The sequence below is a fragment of the Scyliorhinus torazame genome, chromosome 5, assembly GCF_047496885.1.
Source record: "Scyliorhinus torazame isolate Kashiwa2021f chromosome 5, sScyTor2.1, whole genome shotgun sequence".
NCBI lineage: Eukaryota > Metazoa > Chordata > Chondrichthyes > Carcharhiniformes > Scyliorhinidae > Scyliorhinus > Scyliorhinus torazame.
In genome coordinates this window covers 68,593,023-68,618,998 of record NC_092711.1, presented here as the reverse complement: position 1 = coordinate 68,618,998, position 25,976 = coordinate 68,593,023, and the positions used below count along the sequence as shown (strand labels likewise).

At 46.0% G+C, this 25,976-nt stretch overlaps 2 protein-coding genes and 1 non-coding gene across 3 annotated transcripts in view; 2 read left to right on the top strand and 1 right to left on the bottom strand.

Moving 5' to 3' along the window:
* Positions 1 to 18,031, top strand: part of LOC140418253 (uncharacterized) — a 30,016-nt gene extending 11,985 nt beyond the window's left edge. The window contains exon 3 of the transcript XR_011944890.1: positions 13,536 to 18,031. The gene's annotated coding sequence lies outside the window, so the exon portion shown is untranslated. The remainder of the gene's footprint in view (positions 1 to 13,535) is intronic.
* LOC140418260 (uncharacterized) overlaps positions 1 to 25,976 on the top strand; it is a 112,787-nt gene that overhangs the window by 51,001 nt on the left and 35,810 nt on the right. The gene's annotated exons all lie outside the window — the stretch shown is intronic.
* Positions 1,388 to 1,477, bottom strand: trnap-ugg (transfer RNA proline (anticodon UGG)). Its single transcript is given in 2 exon segments — positions 1,388 to 1,423; positions 1,442 to 1,477. It is a non-coding gene; the product is annotated as a tRNA-Pro (tRNA).

Sequence of the window (25,976 nt, the reverse complement as noted above, 5' to 3'; positions counted from 1 at the left end):
TAAAACCGCATGGTAGATCTAACAGAGCGGTACTGGGGAGAGGCTGTTTACCTGCTCCATGTGCGGGAGGAGATTCACTCAGTCAAACAACCTGCACAGACATCAGCAAGTTCACAGGCAACAGCAGGGTTTGGATTCAGCTGTTGTTGCTGCTGTTAGTCACATCCGGGACTGAATGATGCCTGGACGTCTGTTTCCAGTGCAGCGCCACAGTTTCCGGTATATATCAATGATTTAGACTGAAATGTATGCACCAGGATTACACAAAAGTTGCTGATGTGTTTTAGACAATGAGGGAGAAAGCCATGGACTGGGTCAGGTGGACAGAAAAGTGGTGAATGGAAATTTAGATAATGAGAGGTTAGGAACAGACTTCAGTTAACTCCCAATAAAAATAAGGTCACTTCAGGATAATGGACAAAACTAACTGGTGAGGATCTGATGAATCTTTATTTGTTTTATTCTTAAGTTTATTTACTTAAGTCAGTTAATAATGAAATAAATAATGACATGACAGCACATCCCAGCCCCGTGGAATACACATCCAGTTCCATGTGGGAAAACCAGGGCACTTCCATTACGCTTGGCAATCACAAGTGCTGGAAATGTCATCAGTTGGAGCAGCAGGAAGCAAAGGGGAATGGTCCAGAGGTATTTTTGTGACCGGAAGACTGTTTCCAACGGAGTTCTGGATTGTTCAGGACAGGATTCCATACTTTGTGTGTTATATATGAATGATTTAGGCCTGAGTTAACGGCTGCCATCTTTATCGAGGCTGCAAACCCGCAAGGGGAAATAAATCAGTGATAGAGTTTGTTGTGAAACCAATGGGTTGTTGTGAAACGGGAGGTCAGGGTTACAGTCAACGAAGAACAAAGAAAAGTATAGCACAGGAACAGGCCCTTCGGCCCTCCAAGCCTGTGCCGACCATGCTGCCCGTCTAAACTAACATCTTCTGCACTTCCGGGGTCCGTATCCCTCTGTTCCCATCTTATCCATGTATTTATCAAGATACCCCTTAAATCATAGATCATAGATCATAGAATTTACAGTGCAGAAGGAGGCCATTCAGCCCATCGAGTCTGCACCGGCTCTTGGAAAGAGCACCCTACCCAAGGTCAACACCTCCACCCTATCCCAGTAACCCCACCCTAAGGGCAATTTTGGACACTAAGGGCAATTTATCCTGGCCAATCCACCTTACCTGCACATCTTTGGACTGTGGGAGGAAACCGGAGCACCCGGAGGAAACTCACGCAGACACGGGGAGGATGTGCAGACTCCGCACAGACAGTGACCCAAGCCGGAATCAAACCTGGGACCCTGGAGCTGTGAAGCAATTGTGCTATCCACAATGCTACCGTGCTGCCCACAAAACCTCATCAAAGGGCTCGTCCGGGATTTGAACCCGGGACCTCACGCAGATTTTGAGATCGCGAAACCCAAAGCGAGAATCATACCCCTAGACCAACGAGCCCTAATGTCACTATCGTCCCTGCTTCCACCACCTCCTCCGGCAGTGAGTTCCAGGCACCACTACTCTGTGTAAAAAAACTTGTCTCGTACATCTCCTCTAAACCTTGCCCCTCGCACCTTAAACCTATGCCCCCCAGTAATTGACCCCTCTACCCTGGGGAAAAGCCTCTGACTATCCATTCTGTCTATGCCCCTCATAATTTTGGAGACCTCTATCAGGTCGCCCCTCAACCTCCGTCGTTCCAATGAGAACAAACCGAGTTTATTCAATCACTCCACATAGCTAATGCCCTCCATACCAGGCAACATCCTGGTAAATTTCTTCTGCACCCTCTCTAAAGCCTTCACATCCCTCTGGTAGTGTGGCAACCAGAATTGGACACTATCCTCCAAGTGTGGCCTAACTAAAGTTCTATACAGCTGCAACATGACTTGCCAATTCCTATACTCAATGCTCCGGCCAATGAAGGCAGGCATGCCGTATGCCTTCTTGACTACCTTCTCCACCTGTGCCCCTTTCAGTGACCTGTGGACCTATACACCTAGATCTCTCTGACTGTCAATACTCTTGATGGTTCTACCATTCAAGGTATATTCCCTACCTGCATTAGACCTTCCAACATGCATTACCTCACATTTGTCTAGGTTAAACTCCATCTTCCATCTCTCCGCCCAAGTCTCCAAACAATATAAATCCTGCTGTGTCCTCTGACAGTCCTCATCGCTATCCGCAATTCCACCAACCTTTGTGTCGTCTGCAAACTTACTAATCAGACCAGTTACATTTTCCTCCAAATCATTTATATATACTACAAACAGCAAAGGTCCCACCACTGATCTCTGCGGAACACCACTAGTCACAGCCCTCCAATCAGAAAAGCACCCTTCCATTGCTACTCTCTGCCTTCTATGACCTAGCCAGTTCTGTATCCACCTTGCCAGCTCACCCCTGATCCCATGTGACTTCACCTTTTGTACCAGTCTGCCATGAGGGACCTTGTCAAACGTCTTACTGACGTCCATATAGGCAACATCCACTGCCCTACCTGCATCAATCATCTTTGTGACCTCCTCAAAAAACTCTATTAAGTTAGTGAGACACAACCTCCCCTTCACAAAACCATGCTGCCTCTCGCTAATACGTCCACTTGCTTCCAAATGGGAGTAGATCCTGTCTCGAAGAATTCTCTCCAGTAATTTCCCTACCACTGAAGTAAGGCTCACCGGCCTGTAGTTCCCTGGATTATCCTTGCTACCCTTCTTAAACAAAGGAACAACATTGGGTATTCTCCAGTCCTCCGGGACATCACCTGAAGACAGTGAGGATCCAAGGATTTCTGTCAAGGCCTCAGCAATTTTGTCTCTTGCCTCCTTCAGTATTCTGGGGTAGATCCCATCAGGCTCTGGGGACTTATCCACCTTAATATTTTTCAAGACGCCCAACACCTCGTCTTTTTGGACCTCAATGTGACCCAGGCTATCTACACACCCTTCTCCAGACTCAACATCCACCAATTCCTTCTCTTTTGTGAATACTGATGCAAAGTATTCATTTAGTACCTTGCCCATTTCCTCTGGCTCCACACATTGATTCCCTCCCCTGTCCTTCGGCAGGCCAACCCTTTCCTTGGCTACCCTCTTGCTTTTTATGTACATGTAAAAAACCTTGGGATTCTCCTTCACCCTATTTGCCAATGACTTTTTGTGACCCCTTTGAACCCTCCTGACTCCTTGCTTAAGTTCCTTCCTACTTTCCTCATGTTCCACACAGGCTTCGGCTGTTCCCAGCCTTCTAGCCCTGACAAATGACTCCTTTTTCTTTTGTGGGACACCTTATCAAATGTATTCTGGAAGTCCAAATACATCTACAGGACCCCATTATCCACTTGGCTTGTTACATCTTCTAAAAACCCCAACAAATGATTCAAAGACTATCTACCCTTCACAAAACCACGCCGACTCTGATGGATTGCATTTGACATTCCAGTAATGGTGGAGAGATTAAAATCGGGAATTCTCAAGTGGCTGGAATTAAATGAGTGCCAAGATCTCAAAGGGATTTGTGTGGAGGAGATTACAGAGATCAGGATGATCATTATCATGGAATAAAACAATGAGAAATTTAAACTTTGTGCTTTTTAAAAGGAAGCATTTGCAGATCAGTGGGCACAGGGGCTGGTGTGAGTAAGCACATGGGTAGCAGAGTTTGGGATGGGATGGAGGGGGTTGTTTAATGTTGGAGTCCAGCTGCGAGTGCAATGGAATAATTTGTTTGAGAGGGAACAGAAGAATGGATGATGGTTTCTGCAGCAGATGAACAGGGACTAAGGTGGAGTCGAGCTGTTACTGAGGTGGAAATCGGCAATCTTGGTGACAGTGTGGATATGTGGTCAAGAGTTCATCTGGGGTGAAATATTTCACCAGGGTTGTGAACAGTCTGCTTCAGCCTCAGACATCTGATGGATGGAATTGGTGACAAGGGAGTGGAGTTTGTAGCGGGGATGAAAGGGAATGGGTTCAGTCTTGTCAATATTTAAGTGGAGGAAAGTTCTGCTCATCCAGCACTGGATGCCAGACAAGGTCGGACAGTGTGTGTCTTGGAAGGGAACTTGCAGGTGATGATGTCAACATACATCTGCTGTCCTGGTCCATCCAGTTGGCGAAGGTTAATGGGTTAAGAGATTCTGTCAAATTGTGATTCCGGTGTCAGTGGAGGAAATGCCTCTGTTCTCGCTCCCTCTCCCTTTCCCTCATTCTTTTTAACTTTCTCTCTCTCTTTCATGCATAGAATTATCTAGCCAAGAAGGTTGTGGATGATCCATCATTGAATATATTTAAGGCTGAGATGGTGAGATTTTTGGTCTCTCAGGAAGTCAAGGACATGGGGAGCTGGTGGGAAAGGGGAATGGAAGACCGAGATCAGCCATAATTGTATTCAATAGCAGGGCAGGTTCGACGGGCCGAATGGTCTACTTCTGCTCCTATTTCTTGTGTTATTGCAAAGGCCCGAGTCTTGTGTGGGCTCAGGCCGGGCGGCAGGTTCCCTTCCCTGAAGGACATTAAAAAACTAGTTCACTTTTCACAAAAGATTCACCAGTTTTCATGGTCACTTTTTTCCCGTTGCCGGATTCATTCAGCTCAATTTCACAACTTGCCTTTGTGTTTTTGTGGGTTCTCTCTCGCTCCCTTTTTTTTGTTTTAAATGAATTTCAGAGTTAGAAGGGGAGGATTTGCAGTCAGGAAACTCAGATCAAACATCATACCAGGATCAGACAAAGTCACCCAATTCATCGTAACCTGAATATTGGTGAATTTTGAACATGGAAGGAAAAAGCTCCGTTAACAGTGAGGAGAAACCGTGGGAATGTGAGGAGGGATTCAGATCCACATCTCAACTGAAAATTCACCATCCCAGACACTCTGGGGAGAGGTCATTCACTTGCTCTGATTGTGGGAAGAGATTCTCTCGATCATCCAGCCTGCTGCAACACCACCGAGTGCACACCGGGGAGAAACCATTCAACTGCTCCGTGTGTGGGAAAGGATTCGCTCAGTCCTGCAACCTGCTGAGACACCAGCGGGTTCACACTGGGAAGAGACCATTCACCTGCTCAGAGTGTGGGAAGAGATTCGCTCGGTCATCTGACTTGAAGATGCACCAGCAAGTTCACACGGATGAGAGACCTTTTAAATGCCCAGACTGTGGGAAGTGCTTTGAATGTTCCCGGGCCCTGATACTCCATCAACATGTTCACACCAACGAGTGACCGTTCAGGTGCTCTCACTGTGGGACTGGGTTCAAGCAGTCATCTTAACTCAGTGAACACCAGCGCACTCACACTGGGGAGAGACCTTTCACTTGCTCTGAGTGTGGGAAGGGATTCACTCAGTTATCCACTCTGCTGAATCACCAGAGTGCTCACAATGGGAAGATACCATTTAAATGCCAAGACTGCAGGAAGTGCTACAAAAGTGCCCGGGAACTGCTCCCCCATCAACGTGTTCACACAGGTGAGAGACCTTTTCAATGCCGAGACTGTGAGAAATGCTTTAAAAGATCCGGGGAACTGATGCGTCATCAACTTATTCACACTGATGAGAAACTGTTCAGGTGCACTTACTGCAGGACTGGGTTCAAGACATCATCTGACCTCCATGTACACCAGTGAACTCACACTGGGGAGAGGCCGTTCACCTGCTCCCAGTGTGGGAAGACATTCACTCAGTCCATAAGACCATGAGACCATAAGACAGAGGAGCGGAAGTAAGGCCATTCGGCCCATCGAGTCCACTCCGCCATTCAATCATGGCTGATTTCAACTCCATTTACCCGCTCTCTCTCCATAGCCCTTAATTCCTCGAGAAATCAAGAATTTATCAACTTCTGTCTTAAAGACACTCAACGTCCCGGCCTCCACCGCCCTCTGTGGCAATGAATTCCACAGACCCAACACTCTCTGGCTGAAGAAATTTCTCCTCATCTCTGTTCTAAAGTGACTCCCTTTTATTCTAAGGCTGTGCCCCTGGGTCCTAGTCTCCCCTGCTAATGGAAACAACTTCCCTACATCCACCCTATCTAAGCCATTCATTATCTTGTAAGTTTCTATTAGATCTCCCCTCAACCTCCTAAACTCCAATGAATATAATCCCAGGATCCTCAAACGTTCATCGTATGTCAGGCCTACCATTCCTGGGATCATCCGTGTGAATCTCCGCTGGACACACTCCAGTGCCAGTATGTCCTTCCTGAGGTGTGGGGCCCAAAATTGCTCACAGTATTCTAAATGGGGCCTAACTAATGCTTTATAAAGCTTCAGAAGTACATCCCTGCTTTTATATTCCAAGCCTCTTGAGATGAATGACAACATTGCATTTGCTTTCTTAATTACGGACTCAACCTACAAGTTTACCTTTAGAGAATCCTGGACTAGGACTCCCAAGTCCCTTTGCACTTCAGCATTATGAATTTTGTCACCGTTTAGAAAATAGTCCATGCCTCTATTCTTTTTTCCAAAGTGCAAGACCTCGCACTTGCCCACGTTGAATTTCATCAGCCATTTCTTGGACCACTCTCCTAAACTGTCTAAATCTTTCTGCAGCCTCCCCACCTCCTCCATACTACCTGCCCCTCCACCTATCTTTGTATCATCGGCAAACTTAGCCAGAATGCCCCCAGTCCCGTCATCTAGATCGTTAATATATAAAGAGAACAGCTGTGGCCCCAACACTGAACCCTGCGGGACACCACTCGTCACCGGTTGCCATTCTGAAAAAGAACCTTTTATCCCAACTCTCTGCCTTCTGCCTGACAGCCAATCGTCAATCCATGTTAGCACCTTGCCTCGAATACCATGGGCCCTTATTTTACTCAGCAGTCTCCCGTGAGGCACCTTATCAAAGGCCTTTTGGAAGTCAAGATAGATAACATCCATTGGCTCTCCTTGGTCTAACCTATTTGTTATCTCTTCAAAGAACTCTAACAGGTTTGTCAGGCACGACCTCCCCTTACTAAATCCATGCTGACTTGTCCTAATCTGACCCTGCACTTCCAAGAATTTAGAAATCTCATCCTTAACAATGGATTCTAGAATCTTGCCAACAACCGAGGTTAGGCTAATTGGCCTATAATTTTCCATCTTTTTCCTTGTTCCCTTCTTGAACAGGGGGGTTACAACAGCGATTTTCCAATCCTCTGGGACTTTCCCGGACTCCAGTGACTTTTGAAAGCTCATAACTAGCGCCTCCACTATTTCTTCAGCTATCTCCTTTAGAACTCTAGGATGTAGTCCATCTGGTCCCGGAGATTTATCAATTTTTAGACCTCTTAGTTTCTCTAGCACTTTCTCCTTTGTGATGGCTACCATATTCAACTCTGCCCCCTGACTCTCCGGAATTGGTGGGATATTACTCATGTCTTCTACTGTGAAGACTGACGCAAAGTACTTATTTAGTTCCTCAGCTATTTCCTTGTCTCCCATCACAAAATTACCAGCGTCATTTTGGAGCGGCCCAATGTCAACTTTTGCCTCCCCTTTGTTTTTAATGTATTTAAAGAAACTTTTACTATCATTCCTAATGTTACTGGCTAGCCTACCTTCATATTTGATCCTCTCTTCCCTTATTTCTCTCTTTGTTATCCTCTGTTTGTTTTTGTAGCCTTCCCAATCTTCTGACTTCCCACTACTCTTTGCCACATTATAGGCTTTCTCTTTTGCTTTGATGCATTCCCTAACTCCCTTTGTCAGCCATGGCTGCCTAATCCCCCCTCTGATAACCTTGCTTTTCTTTGGGATGAACCTCTGCACTGTGTCCTCAATTACTCCCAGAAACTCCTGCCATTGCTGTTCTACTGTCTTTCCCCCTAGGCTCTGCTCCCAGTCGATTTTTGTCAGTTCCTCCCTCATGCCCCTGTAGTTACCTTTATTTAACTGTAACACCTTTACATCTGATTCTACCTTCTTTCTTTCAAATTGGAGATTGAATTCTACCATATTATGATCACTGCCTCCTAAGTGCTCCCTTACTTTAAGATCTTTAATCAAGTCTGGCTCATTACATAACACTAAGTCCAGAATGGCCTGTTCCCTCGTGGGCTCCATCACAAGCTGTTCCAAAAAGCCCTCCTGTAAACATTCAATGAATTCCCTTTCCTTGGGTCCACTGGCAGCATTATTTACCCAGTCCACCTGCATATTGAAGTCCCCCATGATCACTGTGACCTTGCCTTTCTGACATGCACTTTCTATTTCGTGGTGCATTTTGTGCCCCCGGTCCTGACCACTGTTAGGAGGCCTGTACATAACTCCCATTATGGTTTTTTTGCCTTTGTGGTTCCTCAACTCTACCCACACAGACTCCACATCATCTGACCCTATGTCATTAAGTGCTATTGATTTAATTTCATTCCTAATTAACAAGGCAACCGTGCCCCCTCTGCCCACCTCCCTGTCTTTTTGATAGGTTGTGAATCCCTGGATGTTTAAATGCCAGTCCTGAACCCGCTGCAACCATGTCTCTGTGATGCCTACCACATCATACCTGCCAGTCACAATCTGGGCCACAAGCTCATCTACCTTGTTCCGTACACTGCGCGCATTTAAATATAGCACCTTTAATTCTCTATTGACCGTCCCTTTTTGTTTTCTTAGTGTGGTGGACCTTGGTTTACTGAGCCTTTCCATACACTGTCATATTTTGTGGGATGGGGACTATCGTAACCTCTCCTGAGTTTTGTCTTTTCGTGCTTTTTTGTATTCCTAAGCAGCTACGCTTCCCACTGATTACTTCACCTCTTGGTTCCCTGACTTTCCCTTCCCCCCCCCAATCTTTAGTTTAAAGTCCTATTGACGACCCTATTTATTCTTTTCGCCAGAACACTGGTCCCAGCTCGGTTCAGGTGGAGACCATCCCAACGGTATAGGTCCCCCCTGTCCCAAAACTGATGCCAGTGTCCCATGAAAAGGAACCCCTCTTTCCCACACCACTCTTTCAGCCACGTGTTAACTTCCCTTATTCTTGCCTCCCTATGCCAATTTGCACGTGGCTCGGGCAGTAATCCGGAGATTATGACCCTTGAGGACCTGTTTTTTAATTTGAATCCTAGCTATTTATAATCTCTAAACAGGTCCTCTTTCCTAGACTTGCCTATGTTGTTGGTACCGACATGGACCACAACAACTGGATCCTCCCCCTCCAGTATCCTTTCAAGCCGGTCAGAGATGTCCCGCACCCTAGCACCGGGCAGGCAACATACCATGCGGGACTCTTTATCCTGCTCACAAAGGATACTATCTATCCCCCTGATAATAGAATCCCCTACAACGACAACTTGCCTATTTACTCCCTCCCCTTGAATGGCCTGCTGAACCATGGTGCCTTGGTCAGCTGACTCATCCTTCCTGCAGCCCTGTTCGCCATCCACACAGGGAGCAAGTGCCTCACACCTGTTGGACAGAGTCAAGGGCTGAGGCTCCTGAGTTCCTGACTGCTGGTTCCCTTTACCTGCCTGACTTGCAGTCACACCCTGCTGTCCCTGGCCACTGGCAGGATTTAAACTACTTACTCTGACAGGTGTGACTGCCTCCTGAAACACAGTGTCCAGGTAAGTCTCCCCCTCCCGGATGTGCCTCAGTGTTTGAAGCTCAGACTCCAGCTCATCAACTCTGAGCCGGAGCTCTTTGAGCAGCCAACACTTACTGCAGATGTGGTCGCTGCAGCTCGCAATGGGATCTGCCAGCTCCCACATCAAGCAGCTCAAGCACATCACCTGACCAGCCATCACTAATTAATTAATTAGTTTAATTTAAGTTTATGAGTTTAGCTGTGTTTTTTTTTAAATTTGGGGCAGATTTGCTATCAACCACTCAGATCACAGCTTCCCTCTGACGTCACTTTTGGGGAATAAAATGGAAAACAGGAAGTTTCCGTTAGGTTTTTATGCTCAGACTGCTCCTCCTCCTCCGAACGGCTCCCGAAATTAGGCCCGAAGAAAGAGAGAGAACAAAACAGTCGGGAAAAAGCACCTTCTCCCACTCTTCACCGAATTACCTCACTGCACCAAATTACCAAATTCTCACTCGGTCTGTATCTCTCTCACTCAGGCTGTGTGTCCTTGACCTGCGCAATGCAGTCATCCAGCCAGCTGACACTTCAGCGAGTTCACACAAGGGAGAGGCCATTCACCTGCCCCAAGTGTGGGGAGAGATTCACACAGTCATCCAACCTGATAAGACACCAGCAAATTCACAAGTAATTACAGTGAGTGGACAATCTGATCAGATGCCTCTGCTGCTTCCCTCCCTTCCACCGGGCCAAACTGTCTCTAAAAATCCCCCTCGTCTGAGTGTGAACTCAGATCTACCTCCAGTTTCTCTCCTATCTCCTGTCATGTTCTGTTCAATCTAATCTTGTTTATGAGACCTGACCTCTGCTCCCTTGACCCTATTCTCACTAAACCACTGACATTCCAACTTCCTCACTTAACTGATATTGTTCACAGTTCTCTCTCTCTTCTGGTTTTGCCGGGGAGGGTTCCTAAACACCTGGTGAATGCCTCAAACCCTGAATATAAATCTGTGGGTCCCTCTTTTGCAGCTCTGGGCTTTATCCCCCCAAAAGCCCAAGATTAACTGCTGATTTAATGGGGAAAGAGCGTTTGCGCCGGGTTTTGGAGATGTAAAATATGGTGGGCGCGGCTTCAGCGCCTGTTCCCACCCGGGTCCTAGCGCCTGACAAAAACATCACTTTAATTCTCTTCCCACTCGTGGTTAATTAAAGCAGACTTTCATCTGTTTCCATAGCGAGTAATTCCTGGAACTGGTCACTCGTCTGTTACCAGGAATTTATAACTTGAGAGGCTCCCACAAAACACGTGGCTGACCAGGACTCTCTCCCACTCTTACCGTCAGATATTGGTGAGTTTGGAAGCATTTGCAGATTGACACACTCAACCTGTTTGACCGGGTTAGGATCAAGTCCTGGGGTAGGACTCGAATCCAGAGATTCTGGCTCAGAGGCCTCGAGCAGCTGATGAATGGTGGCCATAGCTCCCACAATCCCCGCGGCCCAGAAACCGCTCTATCCAACTGGCTCATTGCGCTGAGTGCGCATGCTCCAGAGGCAGCCTGCCGCGAGGCATTCTGGGTGGCTCTTTTCCGAGTTGGAGGGAACTGGGTGCAGATGGGCTGTAGTAAACTGGTAAGGATATGGCATCCCAGAGGGAGCGATGTAGCCGGCTCTGGACGGGAAGAGTTTATCAACTCCTGAGTGAAGGCCGCCAACCCTAAATAAGACCCTCCGGTAGCGAGTTTGTGGCTTTGGGTAATGTGCCTGGGGTCAAGCTCGGGTGAGCGGCCGCCATGTAGGTTCAACGAGGAGAAGAGCGCATGCGCAGGCATCAGGGTGACGTAAGAGAGAATGGGCAGGACTTTAGAGTCTGTTTTCCAACTGGGTCGTAGTGCCCGGAACAGAAAGCAACAAATAGTTTAAAATTATTAATTAGCGGCACTGTGGTTGGCACTGCTGCCTCACAGCGACAGAGACTCGGATTCGAATCGGAGCTTGGGTGGCTGACGTTGTGAAGTTTGCACATTCTCCCTGTGCTCTGCTGTTCTCCCACAACCCAAATATCTGCAGGTTCGGTGGGGTTATGGGGGTGTGGGCTTAGGCAGGATGCACTTTTAGAAGGTCAGCTTTACTGCACAGAGGGGTATGGGCTAGTCGGAGCGGAGGATCTGCTCCTGATCTGTTGAAAACACCAATTTTTAGATCCAGATGGGGGAGAATGTAGGGCTTCCTCTGGCTGCTGGCCTCTCTTCTGTGGTCTTGTCCATGTTCAGGTGGCCCTGGAGTGGGACCATGAGTTGTCCACCAGTACGCTTGATACCTTCCACAACTGTTGTTACCTCAGGGTGCAGAGTGTTTCTGAGACACTGAAAGCAACATTCTGGTTTAGTTAAAAAAACTTTCCTTTGTACTTATTCAAAATTTAGAGTACCCAATTCTTTTTTTTCCAATTAAGGGGAAATTTAGTGCGGCCAATCCACCTACCCTGCACATCTTTTTTGGGTTGTGGGGATGAGACCCATGCAGATACAGGGAATATGTACAAACTCCACATGAACAGTGACCCGGGGCCGGGATCGAACCTGGGTCCTCAGCGCAGTGAGGCAGCATTGCTAACCACCGTGCTGTCCTAACTTTCCTTTGTTTTTGTTGGGATTTTGCTTTCTTTTACTTTGATTGGGCAACATATTTGGGGAAACAAGAGAGGAACGAATATTCCACAGAAATTAGAACTATTTGTTCTGAATTTCATAAGAACATAAGAACTAGGAGCAGGAGTAGGCCATCTGGCCCCTCGAGCCTGCTCCTCCATTTAATGAGATCATGGCTGATCTTTGTGGACTCAGCTCTACTCTCTGGCCCCTACACCATATCCCCGAATCCCTTTATTCTTTAGAAAGGTATCTATCCTTTTCTTAAAAACGTTTAAAGAAGGAGCCTCAACTGCTTCACTGGGCAAGGAATTCCAGAGATTCACAACCCTTTGGGTGAAGAAGTTCCTCCTACACTCCGTCCTAAATCTACCTCCCCTTATTTTGAGGCTATGCCCCCTAGTTCTGCTTTCCCCGACCAGTGGAAACAACCTGCCCGCATCTATCCTATCTATTCCCTTCATAATTTTATATGTCTCAATAAGATCCCCCGCATCCTTCTAAACTCCAATGAGTACAGTCCCAGTCTACTCAACCTCTCATCATAATCTAATCCCCTCAACTCTGGGATCAACCTAGTGAATCTCCTCTGCACTCCCTCCAGTGCCAATATGTCCTTTCTCAGGAAAGGAGACCAAAACTGAACACAATACTCCAGATGCGGCCTCACCAACACCCTATACAATTGCAGCATAACCTCACTAGTCTTGAACTCCATCCCTCTAGCAATGAAAGACAAAACTTGATTAGCCTTCTTGAATCACCTGTTGCACCTGCACACCAACATTTTGCGACTCGTGCACCAGCACACCCAGGTCCCTCTGCACAGCAGCATGTTTTAACATCTTACCGTTTAAATAATAATCATTCTGCTGTTATTCCTCCCAAAATGGATAGCCTCACACTTGGCAACATTGAATTCCATCTGCCAGACCCTAGCCCATTCACCTAACCTAGCCAAATCCTTCTGCAGACTTCCGGTATCCTCTGCACTTTTTGCTTTACCACTCATCTTAGTGTCGTCTGCAAACTTTGACACATTGCACTTGGTCCCAACTCCAAATCGTCTATGTAAATTGTGAACAACTGCGGGCCCAACACTGATCCTTGAGGGACCCCACTAGTTACAGGTTGCCAACCAGAGAAACACCCATTTATCCCCACACTCTGCTTTCTGTTAGTTAACCAATCTTCTACCCATGCTACCACTTTACCCTCAATGCCATGCATCTTTAGTTTATGCAGCAACCTTTTGTGTGGCACCTTGTCAAAAGCTTTCTGGAAATCCAGATATTCGTTTCTTTGGAATGAAAGTGATACTGACACTGTCAACTCCTTTTACAGGGGATTGGAAGGAGAGGATTTGACACGGTCATCAGGATCTGAATATCATCAGCTTTTGAATGTGGAAGGAGAAATGTTTGTCTGTTCTGTCTGTGGGAAAGGATCGGAGACATCATTGTGACTGACAAGCACCGAGACCCCCACAACACCCGAGTGAGAATGTTCCAGTGAACTGACTGAAAAGAACTTTAATCAGTTACACAGCCTGAAAAAACATCGCACCATTCACAGTGGGGAGAGACCTGTTTTTTTAATTTGTTCATGGGATGTGGGCATTGCTGGTTGTGGAAGCATTTATTGCCCATCCCTGAGGGCATTTAAGTCAACCACATTGCTATGGATCTGGAGTCATATGTAGGCCAGACCTGAAGGACATCAGTGAACCAGATGAGTTTTTACAACAATTGACAATGGTTTCATGGTCATCATTAGACTTTTAATTCCAGATCATTATTGAATTCAATTTTCACCATCTGCCACAGTGGGATTTGAACCTGGGTCCCTAGAGCATTACCCTGGGCCTCTAGATTATTAGTCCAGTGACAATACCCCTACGTCACTGCCTTGGTAACACAAGGACGCCAACAGCATGGGGAAACCGTGGAAATGTGGTGACTGTGGGAAGGGATTCAAATCCCCATCAGGGCTGGAAATTCATCAACGTAGTCACACCAGGGAGAGGACTTTCAACTGCTCTGACTGTGGTAAAAGCTATAAGAATGCTGGGAATCTAATTATTCATCAACGTATTCACACAAGAGAGAAGCTGTTTATCTGCTCCACCTGTGGAATGGAATTCACTTCAGCATCCAACCTAACGTCGCACCAGCGAGTTCACACTGGAGAGAAACCGTACGATTGCTCTCAGTGTGGGAAGAGCTTCCGGTCTTCATCCAACCTCACTGAGCATCTACGGGTTCACACTGGGGAAAGACCATTCCACTGCTCTTGAGTGTGGGCAGAGATTCACTTGTTCTTCCCACCTCACTGATCACAAGCGTGTCCACACTGGTGAGAGGCCGTTCATCTGCTCCGTGTGTGGGAAGGGATTTATTAAATCGGCACACCTTCTCAGACACCAGCGTATTCACACTGAAGAGAGACCGTTCACCTGCACTGATTGTGGGAAGAATTTCACTAATCCATATAATCTCCGGGATCACCAGCTAATTCACACTGGGGAGAAACCTTTTACCTGCACTGAGTGTAGGAAGGGATTTGCTTTGAAATCTCAGCTTCGGAGACATAAACTTGTTCACACTGATGAGAGACCATTCCAATGTTCTGACTGTGAGAAGAGCTTTAAAAGCGGAAGTGATTTGACAAAACACCAGCGACTCCATTCCGGGGAAAAGCCGTTCACCTGCCCAGTGTGTGGCAGAGGATTCACTCGGCCATCCAATCGTCTGGCACACCAGAGGGTTCACATGTGATTACAGGGATTGGATTCCTACACCCAGGAATGAACCATGTTCATTTTGACAGTTCAGATTTATTTCCCTTGATGTTAAACCCCAGCCCAGTTAATGGGATTAACAGAATGGACATGAATTGCATTAAATGGACAGTGTTGGAATCCTGGATTTCTCTAAGATAAGAGGAGACTGATTGATATGCTCTTACCGACTGTTCCATTGTTGGATCTTTTCACCTTTGTTAATGGAAGACTTGTATTTATATAGCACCTCTCACAACTTCAGGATGTCCCAAAGTGCTTTACAGACAATGAGGTTCTTTTGAAATATAGTCACTGTTGTAATGTAGGAAATGCGGCAGCCAGATTGTGTACAACAGGCTCCAACAAACACAAATAAGATGATGGAAATACTCAGCAGGTCAGGCAGCATCTGTGAAGCAAGAAAGTGAGTTCAAAACAGAACTATGATTATGATCAGATTATCTGTTCAGTGCTCATCACCGAGGGCTTTATATTGAGCAGTTTACCCGAGAGAACTTCCTCCTTCGAAATATCATCAGCAGAACTTTAATGTCCAGCTGCAAGAGCAGATGGGGTTATATTGGAAGGTTTCCTCTGATAGACAGTGCTGTATTCCCTCAGTACAGTGCTGTATTCCCTCTGTACAGTACTGTATTCCCTCTGTACAGTGCAGTATTCCCTCAGTACAGTGCTGTATTCCCTCTGTACAGTGCTGTATTCCCTCTGTACAGTGCTGTATTCCCTCAGTACAGTGCAGTATTCTCTCAGTACAGTGCTGTATTCCCTCTGTACAGTGCTGTATTCCCTCAGTACAGTGCTGTATTCCCTCAGTACAGTGCTGTATTCCCTCAGTACAGTGCAGTATTCCCTCAGTACAGTGCTGTATTCCCTCAGTACAGTGCTGTATTCCCTCAGTACAGTGCTGTATTCCCTCAGTACAGTGCAGTATTCCCTCAGTACAGTGCAGTATTCCCTCAGTACAGTGCAGTATTCCCTCAGTACAGTGCTGTATTCCCTTAGTACAGTGCTGTATTCCCTTAGTACAGTGCTGTATTCCCTCAGTACAGTGCTGTATTCCCTCAGTACAGCATTGGAATACCAGCCGGATTTTATGGTCAGGTTTCTGGAGCTGAAGTTGAACCCACATCCTCCTGACTCAGTGATGGGAATGTAACCACTGAACAATAACACCTCATCATTAACGCGGGATTATTTTTGCTCTCACATTTTTGGTTGTTCTCCTGAACACATTAACCCATTGGGCTCTTGGACAAATCGAAGTGGATTCAACAGGTTTCCAGGGTTTGTGCTGATGCTGCAGCAAGAGATCGAGAAGGTTTTTATTTCTGAATTCAAGAACTGGCATCAAATATCACAACATGGTGACAATTTGAACTCAAGGCTTTGCCTTTCAAAGACTTTGGCCTTAACCATTTAGGCAATTTGTTACTTTCTGAGAGAAAGAGCTTGAGATGGGAGATATGCAACTTGCCGACAAATCAATTGCCAAGACTTCTGATTCTGACGTAAAAATACCATTTATAACCAGCAAGTTGGAGTAAGCTTTGCTGTAGAAGGGACTGTAGTTGGCCGATTAGTTGCCTGAATACCCTGTATTCTTTTTTAACCGGTTGCTTGACTATATTTCATGGCAATAGGCACTTGGCAAAGCATGATGGATATATTAGCCTTATTTCAGTCAAGAAGTTCTGCATGTAATAGGCAGAAGGTCAGACCATGTAAACAAGTGCACAGCTGCACATTGTTGCTGACAGCAGACAATTATTATTGTCCTTAGACTAGGAATTCAAGTTGTTTAACTCTGCTCGCTTTTCTGTCTCTGGGCTTATCAAAGGAATGCCTCGTTTTTCTAAATATTGCTTATTGTACCATATAAAGTACTGCCTTGCCTTTTGTAAAGTGGGGACAATTAGAAGGACTAATTAGAAGGCCTAATAGAGTGGTCACTCTAACTCCCTCCACAAACTTTGTGTTAAATAAAGGACCTTTGGCGAAAACTCGAAGCGCTGGTATATTTTTCCTCAACAATTGCCAAAATTGATGAAGTAAAATTATAGCTTTGCTATTTCAAACTTCGAAAGGGAAATTTACCTGAAGCTGAGGGGGATTATCAAATATTCAGAACAAAACCTGACGACAACCAGTCTGGGTGGTTCCCGGGAATCGGAAAAGAAGGTTTCCTCTGGGGAAATAAATTGAAGACTAATAACCCACCAGCCCCACAATACTGCAAATTGAATTTGAACTAATTTTGAAAATAAAAAACATCTAATCTGTTGATACCTGGAATCAAATTGAAATGTCTGATTCCTGTTTTATAGGTAGGAGTACTGGACAGTAACGTTTCTCTAAGCCTCATGAATGAGATATCTAATGGGATGTGTAAAATTGTATAAGAGGAAGTGGTTGAGCACAGGAATAAAGTTAAGGAAAAATAACCCCACTAAATGGGAATTGGAATACCTCACTGTGGGTGTAGTTCAGTGGAATATATCAATGTGGTATTGATGTATATTTTAATGAAAGGAAAGTGGAGATGAGACTAATAAATTGATGGCTCTCTTGGAGATGTTTGCATCGTTGTGGATAAACGTTCAAAGAGAATTGCATTTGATAAACTGGCCACTGCCCAAGACATTGACGCATTCAGGGGGAGATGAGCAAAGATATTTACAGACACATATAAGTGGGACTAGGCAGTTCGTTTCAGTAGAAATGATTCATTTTCAGATGAGCTACATTTTATGTTTACTGAAGTAAGCTAATAAGATCAAGGAAGCCATTGTGAAACTTAACATTTAAATGAAAAGGGCATTTTGTATTCAGCAATTGATCGGTTATATTAATCAATGATGTGTATTAATTATTCACTCATCAGAAACAAATTATTAAATAAGTAGTGTGCCTCAGTTGATTTTAATTGAAGATTTAATAATCTGGAAGTGGTTGTGTTAAAAGACTTGGTTGTACCTAAAACTGTCTAAGCCTGTTTTAAATTCTATATTACAGCTTCTGTGAGAAGGAATGTATGATCTGATATGATCGTTAGCAACGAGTCTTCATTCCCTTGGTAACCTTATTTGGAACTGGAAGGTCACACAATGATGGGAGGGATACATTAAACATTCCCATTGTATCCCGATCTGCGACATTTACCCAAATGGTTAAAACCCAATCAAACCGATTCAGGTATGAAATTGACCAACCATTGAGTTCTATCCAGTTTATTCAAACTGAGGGAGGATCTACTTAGGTATTTAATACCCGAGGAGAAGGTCTGTTGCCAGCCAAGATCTGGAATCCCCAAAGCAAGATTCCCATCAGAATTGTTGTCAAAGAAGGGGTACAAGAGGGATTATGTTTTTACAGCCTGATCAACCAAGAGAAATGGTATAAGTCTGTTTTGTGTCGATAAGTTTGCCCTTTTCCTTCTGTATCGACCAGTTTACCCTTTTCCTTCTGTATCGATCAGTTTGCCCTTTTCCTTCTGTATCGATCAGTTTGCTCTTTTCCTTCTGTGTCGATCAGTTTACCCTTTTCCTTCTGTATTGATCAGTTTGCCCTTTTCCTTCTGTATCGATCAGTTTGCCCTTTTCCTTCTGTGTCGATCAGTTTACCCTTTTCCTTCTGTATCGATCAGTTTACCCTTTTCCTTCTGTGTCGATCAGTTTACCCTTTTCCCTCTGTATCGATCAGTTTACCCTTTTCCTTCTGTATCGATCAGTTTACCCTTTTCCTTCTGTATCGACCAGTTTACCCTTTTCCTTCTGTGTCGATCAGTTTACCCTTTTCCTTCTGTGTCGATCAGTTTACACTTTTCTTTCTGTGTCGATCAGTTTACCCTTTTCCTTCTGTGTCGATCAGTTTACCCTTTTCCTTCTGTATCGATCAGTTTACCCTTTTCCTTCTGTATCGATCAGTTTCCCCTTTTCCTTCTGTATCGATCAGTTTACCCTTTTCCTTCTGTATCGATCAGTTTACTCTTTTCCTTCTGTGTCGATCAGTTTACCCTTTTCCTTCTGTATCGATCAGTTTACCCTTTTCCTTCTGTATCGACCAGTTTACTCTTTTCCTTCTGTGTCGATCAGTTTACTCTTTTCCTTCTGTATCGATCAGTTTACCCTTTTCCTTCTGTGTCGATCAGTTTGCCCTTTTCCTTCTGTATTGATCAGTTTACCCTTTTCCTTCTGTGTCGATCAGTTTACTCTTTTCCTTCTATGTCGATCAGTTTACCCTTTTCCTTCTGTGTCGATCAGTTTGCCCTTTTCCTTCTGTATCGATCAGTTTACCCTTTTCCTTCTGTATTGATCAGTTTACCCTTTTCCTTCTGTGTCGATCAGTTTACCCTTTTCCTTCTGTATCGATCAGTTTGCCCTTTTCCTTCTGTGTCGATCAGTTTACTCTTTTCCTTCTGTATCGATCAGTTTACCCTTTTCCTTCTGTATCGATCAGTTTACTCTTTTCCTTCTGTATCGATCAGTTTACCCTTTTCCTTCTGTGTCGATCAGTTTACTCTTTTCCTTCTGTATCGATCAGTTTACCCTTTTCCTTCTGTATCGATCAGTTTGCCCTTTTCCTTCTGTATCGATCAGTTTACCCTTTTCCTTCTGTATCGATCAGTTTACCCTTTTCCTTCTGTGTCGATCAGTTTGCCCTTTTCCTTCTGTGTCGATCAGTTTCCCCTTTTCCTTCTGTGTCGATCAGTTTACCCTTTTCCTTCTGTATCGATCAGTTTACCCTTTTCCTTCTGTATCGATCAGTTTACCCTTTTCCTTCTGTGTCGATCAGTTTACCCTTTTCCTTCTGTGTCGATCAGTTTGCCCTTTTCCTTCTGTGTCGATCAGTTTACCATTTTCCTTCTGTATCGACCAGTTTACCCTTTTCCTTCTGTATCGATCAGTTTGCCCTTTTCCTTCTGTGTCGATCAGTTTACCCTTTTCCTTCTGTATCGATCAGTTTACCCTTTTCCTTCTGTGTCGATCAGTTTACCCTTTTCCTTCTATATCGATCAGTTTACCCTTTTCCTTCTGTATCGATCAGTTTACCCTTTTCCTTCTGTATCGATCAGTTTACCCTTTTCCTTCTGTGTCAATCAGTTTACCCTTTTCCTTCTGTGTCGATCAGTTTACCCTTTTCCTTCTGTATCGATCAGTTTGCCCTTTTCCTTCTGTATCGATCAGTTTACCCTTTTCCTTCTGTATCGATCAGTTAACCCTTTTCCTTCTGTATCGATCAGTTAACCCTTTTCCTTCTGTATCGATCAGTTAACCCTTTTCCTTCTGTATCGATCAGTTTACCCTTTTCCTTCTGTGTCAATCAGTTTACCCTTTTCCTTCTGTGTCGATCAGTTTACCCTTTTCCTTCTGTATCGATCAGTTTACCCTTTTCCTTCTGTATCGATCAGTTTACCCTTTTCCTTCTGTATCGATCAGTTAACCCTTTTCCTTCTGTATCGATCAGTTTACCCTTTTCCTTCTGTGTCGATCAGTTTACCCTTTTCCTTCTGTATATATCAGTTTACCCTTTTCCTTCTGTATCGATCAGTTTACCCTTTTCCTTCTGTATCGGTCAGTTTACCCTTTTCCTTCTGTATCGCTATGTATATATATATTTTTTTGAAGTATTTCAATTTACCATCTGAAATTCCTGTCCTCCCGAATTGTTCAGTCTTGTTCAAACTAAAACAATCGAGTGAACTATTTACAAACACTGGTGGATTGGTTGATTGCAATTAGACTTAAACAATTCTAGATTTTAATATGAGATCACCTGAAAGTCTCTGAATTGTCTGCATTGGATGGAGCCCTTGTAGCCTCATGTGAGGATATCGGTGTGAGTGTGCAGATGTGATTTGTCAAATATAAAACAACTAATTCAGAAATGCTTTGTGAAATTCACTGAAGAATGAATCCCAGACATGTTCAAACTGTGTCCTAGGCCAAACTAGTTTCAGCTGATGCTTCATCAATGACCGGCCTCCCATGATAAGGTCAGAAGTGGGGATGCTCGCTGATGACTGCACAATTGCGACTCCTCAGTTAAGGAAGCAGTCCATGGCCAAATACAGCGAGATAATATCTAGGTTTATCCAGACAAGTGGTAAGTTGCATTTGTGCCACACAAATGCCAGACTATGATCATCTCCAACAAGAGAGGATCTAAACTATTGCCCCTTGACATTAAATAGCATTACCATCATTGAATCCCTCACTGTCAACATCCTAGGGGTTACCATTGACCAGAAACCAAACTGAACTAGCCATAAATATTGTGGCTACAAGAGCAGATCAAAGGCTAGGATCCTGCAGCGAGTAACTCACCTCCTGACTCCCTAAAACCTGTGCACCATCTACAAGACACATCAGGAATGTAATGGAATACTCTCCACTTGTCTGGATGGGTGCAGAACCAACAACACTCAAGAAGGACAAAGAATTGATTGGTACCCTATCCACAAACATTCACTCCCTTCACCACGTATGAAAAATGGCAGGTATGTGTACCATCTCCAAGATGCACTGCAGTAACTCACCAAGGCTCCTTAGGCAGCAGCTTCCAAACTCAGGATCACTGCCATCTAGAAGCAGAATGGCAGCAGATACCTGGGAACACCACCACCTGGAAGTTCCCCTCCAAATCACTAACCATTCCTATTTGGAAATATATATATTTGAAAATATATATTACTGGCACTGGGTCAAAATCCTGGAACTCCCTCCATAACCGCACAGTGGGTGTACCCACACCTAAGGGACTGCAGCAGATGAAGATGGCAGCTCACCACCAACTTCTCAAGGGCTTCTGGAGATGAGCAATATGCTGGCCTAGCCAATGACACACACATTCCGTAATTTTTTTTAAAAATGTGACCGTAAAAGGAGAAAACATTTTAAAATCATCAAGGCATTGACTCATACTCCAATCAGGACAGAACGGAAAACACTGGTTATGGTCAACAGGAGTAAAATTGAAGGAAAAGGGAATTGAGTTTGGACAATTGAAGGCTTGGAAGAAATAATACTGAATTAGAACGATCCACAAGATGGATACAGGTGAAGGGAGAGCTGGAGAATCTTCAAATCCAAGCGCGATCTGTCACTTTAATGATTTGTACTTAGCCTTATTTGTTAGTAAATTAAAGTCGCCAGAGCCCCAGATGACCAGAGGCTGCTTTCCTCTTTGAGGGGGCGAGCTGACTGGTGGTGATTTAACCTGAGGATCACCACACCTCAGGCGAGGGGTCAGATTGCGAAGGCAATCTTCATGAATAACCTCAGCCAGTTCAGGAATTGAACCTGCGGTGTTGACTTTATTCCGCATCACAAACCAGCTGTCTAGCCAACTGAGCTCAACCGGCCCCCAGTTATATCCTAGTATTTTAGAATTAGCAGCTCTGCTGAGGATAAGGAATGTAATTGAATGACGTGCAGCGTGCTTATTCAAGTAAATACTAATGAGCTAATTTTACCAGTTTCAGTGTGTCTTCTCTGGTATGTAATCAAGAAGTTAGGGAAACTAGCTCATATCTTATTGTGGTAGACTGTGTTAGAAGTATTTTTTTTTTTTTTAAATATGTTTTATTGAAATTTTTTTCCCAAACAACAATTTTTCCCCTCTTACAAAGCAAACGCAACAATAACAATACAGAAATTTTTAACAATACACAAGTAACAAAACCCCATTATCTTTGACCTAAACTAAACTAAACCCTCCCCCCCTTCCCCCTGGGTTGCTGCTGCTGGTCATCTGTCTTCCCTTTAATGTTCCCCTAGGTAGTCGAGAAATGGCTGCCACCGCTTGGTGAACCCTTGAGCCGATCCTCTCAGGGCAAACTTTATCTGCTCCAGTTTAATGAACCCCGCCATATCATTTACCCAGGCCTCCAGTCCGGGAGGTTTCGCCTCCTTCCACATGAGTAGGATCCTGCGCCGGGCTACTAGGGACGTGTTAGGAGTATTAAGGTACCTAGTAATGCCGGAATACCATTGGTGGAGAATGTACTTGTTCCCATTGGTTAAGCTTGTATGTTAGCTCCGCCCTGCAAGGCGGGGTATAAGAGCCCATGCCGCCCCAGCAGCTTTCTTCTGTACCTGCGCTCCTGGGGGAAACATCTAGCGTCTTAAAGCCTTCAATTGTCTCCAATATAGTTTCTGAGGTTATTGATCATGCATCAATTTAATACGCTAGATTTAAAAGAATGGAGCTTCGAATTAAGCCGGAGTGTCTGTAACTCAGCCCCCACGCGGCAAACTCAGCGGCAACCTTCAAGCACTGGCTGGCGTGTTTCAACGGATATCTCGGAACGGCCGAAAACACACCCACGGGAGAACAGAAACTTCTAGTCCTGCACTCGAGGGTGAGCCCAGAAATCTGGTAAAATTAGCTCATTAGTATTTACACCCTCATCGAGGACGCGGACGATTTCGATGCAGCAATGGAGCTGCTGAAAGGACATTATATTCGCCCTGTAAACCAGGTCTACGCTCGACATCGGCTAGCGAAAGGGTGACAAATCCCTGGGGAATCACTGGAAGAATTCTACCGTGCGCTCCTGGTGTTGGGGAGAAACTGCAGCTGCCCACAAGTTTCGGCGAGCGATCACACACAACTTTTGATCCGGGATGCTTTCGTTGCAGGTATGCTGTCCTCCCAAATCCACCAGCGAGTGCAGGAGAAAGAGACACTAGGCCTCAAGGAGGCACGGGCTCTTTCCGGCTCCCTGGATGTGGCCTCCCGAAATGCCCGCGCTTACGTCCCCGACCGTGCGGCAGCCCCCTGGGCAGCGTGGAACCCTCCCGCAGCCAACCCCGAGGCATCTCCCATCCCCCACAAGCTTGTGCTGCGACACGGCCTGGCAATCCCGGAGGGCCCCGCTGCTATTTTTGCGGGCAAGCCAAGCACCCCCGACAGCACTGTCCGGCCCATTCATCTATCTGCAAGGGATGCGGCCTAAAGGGCCACTTCGTGGCAGTATTCCAGGCCCGGGCGGTCGCTGCGGTCTCCGGAGGCGAATACGGACCGCCACCACAACTCTCTCCACGGACCCCGTGTGCCAGCGGGCGCCGCCATCTTCCCCCTCCAGGGCCACGTGTGGCCTCCGGGCGCCACTATCTTGTCCCGCGGACACCACGTGCGATGGATGGGCGCCACCATTCTGTGCACCCCCAGCCATGTGCGACCCGTGGGCGCCGCCATCTTGGATGGACTCCCAGGACCCCAGTTCGGCTGACCACACACTGCCCGAAGAGAACATCCAACTGCTGCCACGATTAGCCTCGGTGACCCTGGACCAGTCTCGGCCCCGAACATTCTTGACTGCTACGACGACGGTGCTTATCAATGGGCATGAAACGTCCTGCCTAATCGACTCTGGGAGCACGGAGAGCTTCATACACCCCGACACGGTAAGACGCTGTTCTCTCCCCGTCCACCCCATTAATCAAAAAATCTCCCTGGCCTCCGGATCTCACTCAGTAGAGATAAAGGGGTTTTGTGTAGCTAACCTCACAGTTCAAGGAAGAGAGTTCAAAAACTACCGACTCTACGTCCTTCCCCATCTCTGCGCAGCCACACTCCTAGGGTTGGATTTTCAGTGCGACCTCCAAAGTCTAACTTACAAATTCGGTGTCCCTATACCCCCCCCCCTCACTGTCCGCAGCCTCGCGACCCTCAAGGTCGATCCGCCTTCCCTGTTTGCGAACCTCACCCCGGATTGCAATCCTGTCGCCACCAGGAGCAGACAGTATAGTGCCCAGGACCGGATCTTTATTAGCTCAGAGGTCCAATGGTTACTGAAGGAAGGCATCATTGAGGCTAGCAACAGTCCCTGGAGAGCTCAAGTAGTGGTTGTAAAGACCGGGGAGAAGCATAGGATGGTCATCGACTACAGTCAGACCATCAACAGGTTTACGCAGCTTGACGCGTACCCTCTCCACCGCATATCCGACCTGGTCAACAGGATTGCGCAATACAAGGTCTTCTCCACGATGGATCTTAAGTCCGTCTACCACCAGCTCCCCATCCGCATTAGTGACTGCAAATACACTGCCTTCGAAGCAGATGGGCGGCTCTACCACTTCTTAAGGGTTCCCTTCAGTGTCACTAACAGGGGTCTCGGTCTTCCAACGAGAGATGGACTGAATGGTTGACTGGTATGGCTTACGGGCCACATTCCCATACCACGATAATGTCACCATCTGCGGCCACAACCAGCAGGACCACGACACCAACCTCCGAAAATTCCTCCAAACCACGAAAATCCTTAACCTAACGTATAACAATCATAAATGTGTGTTCAGCACAGACCGCCTAGCCATCCTCGGCTACGTAGTGCGTAATGGAGTGAAAGGCCCCGACCCTGAATGCATGCGCCCCCTTATGTAGTTCCCCCTCCCGCACTGCTCCAAGGCCCTGAAGCGCTGCCTAGGTTTTTTTCCTACTATGCCCAGTGGGTCCTCAACTGTGCAGGCAAGGCCCGTCCACTGATCAAATCCACAGTTTTTCCCCTGTGGATAGAGGCCCGCCAGGCCTTCAGCCGCATCAAAGCAGACATTGCAAAGGCCACGATGCACGCCATCAACAAGTCCCTCCCCTTCCAAGTCGAGAGCGACGCGTCTGACGTAGCTCTGGCGGCCACCCTCAACCAAGCGGGCAGACCCCTTGGCCTTCTTCTCATGCATCCTCCAGGCCTCCGAAATCCGCCACTCCGCAGTCGAAAAGGAGGCCCAGGCCATAGTAGAAGCTGTGCGACATTGGAGGCATTACCTGGCCAGCCGGAGATTCACTCTCCTCACTGACCAACGGTCGGTTGCTTTCATGTTCGATAATGCACAGCGGGGTAAGATAAAAAACGACAAGATCTTACGGTGGAGGATCGAACTCTCCACCTACAACTATGAGATCTTGTATCATCCCGGGAAGTTAAACGAGCCTCCTGATGCCCTATCCCGCAGCACATGTGCCAATGCACAAGTGGACCACCT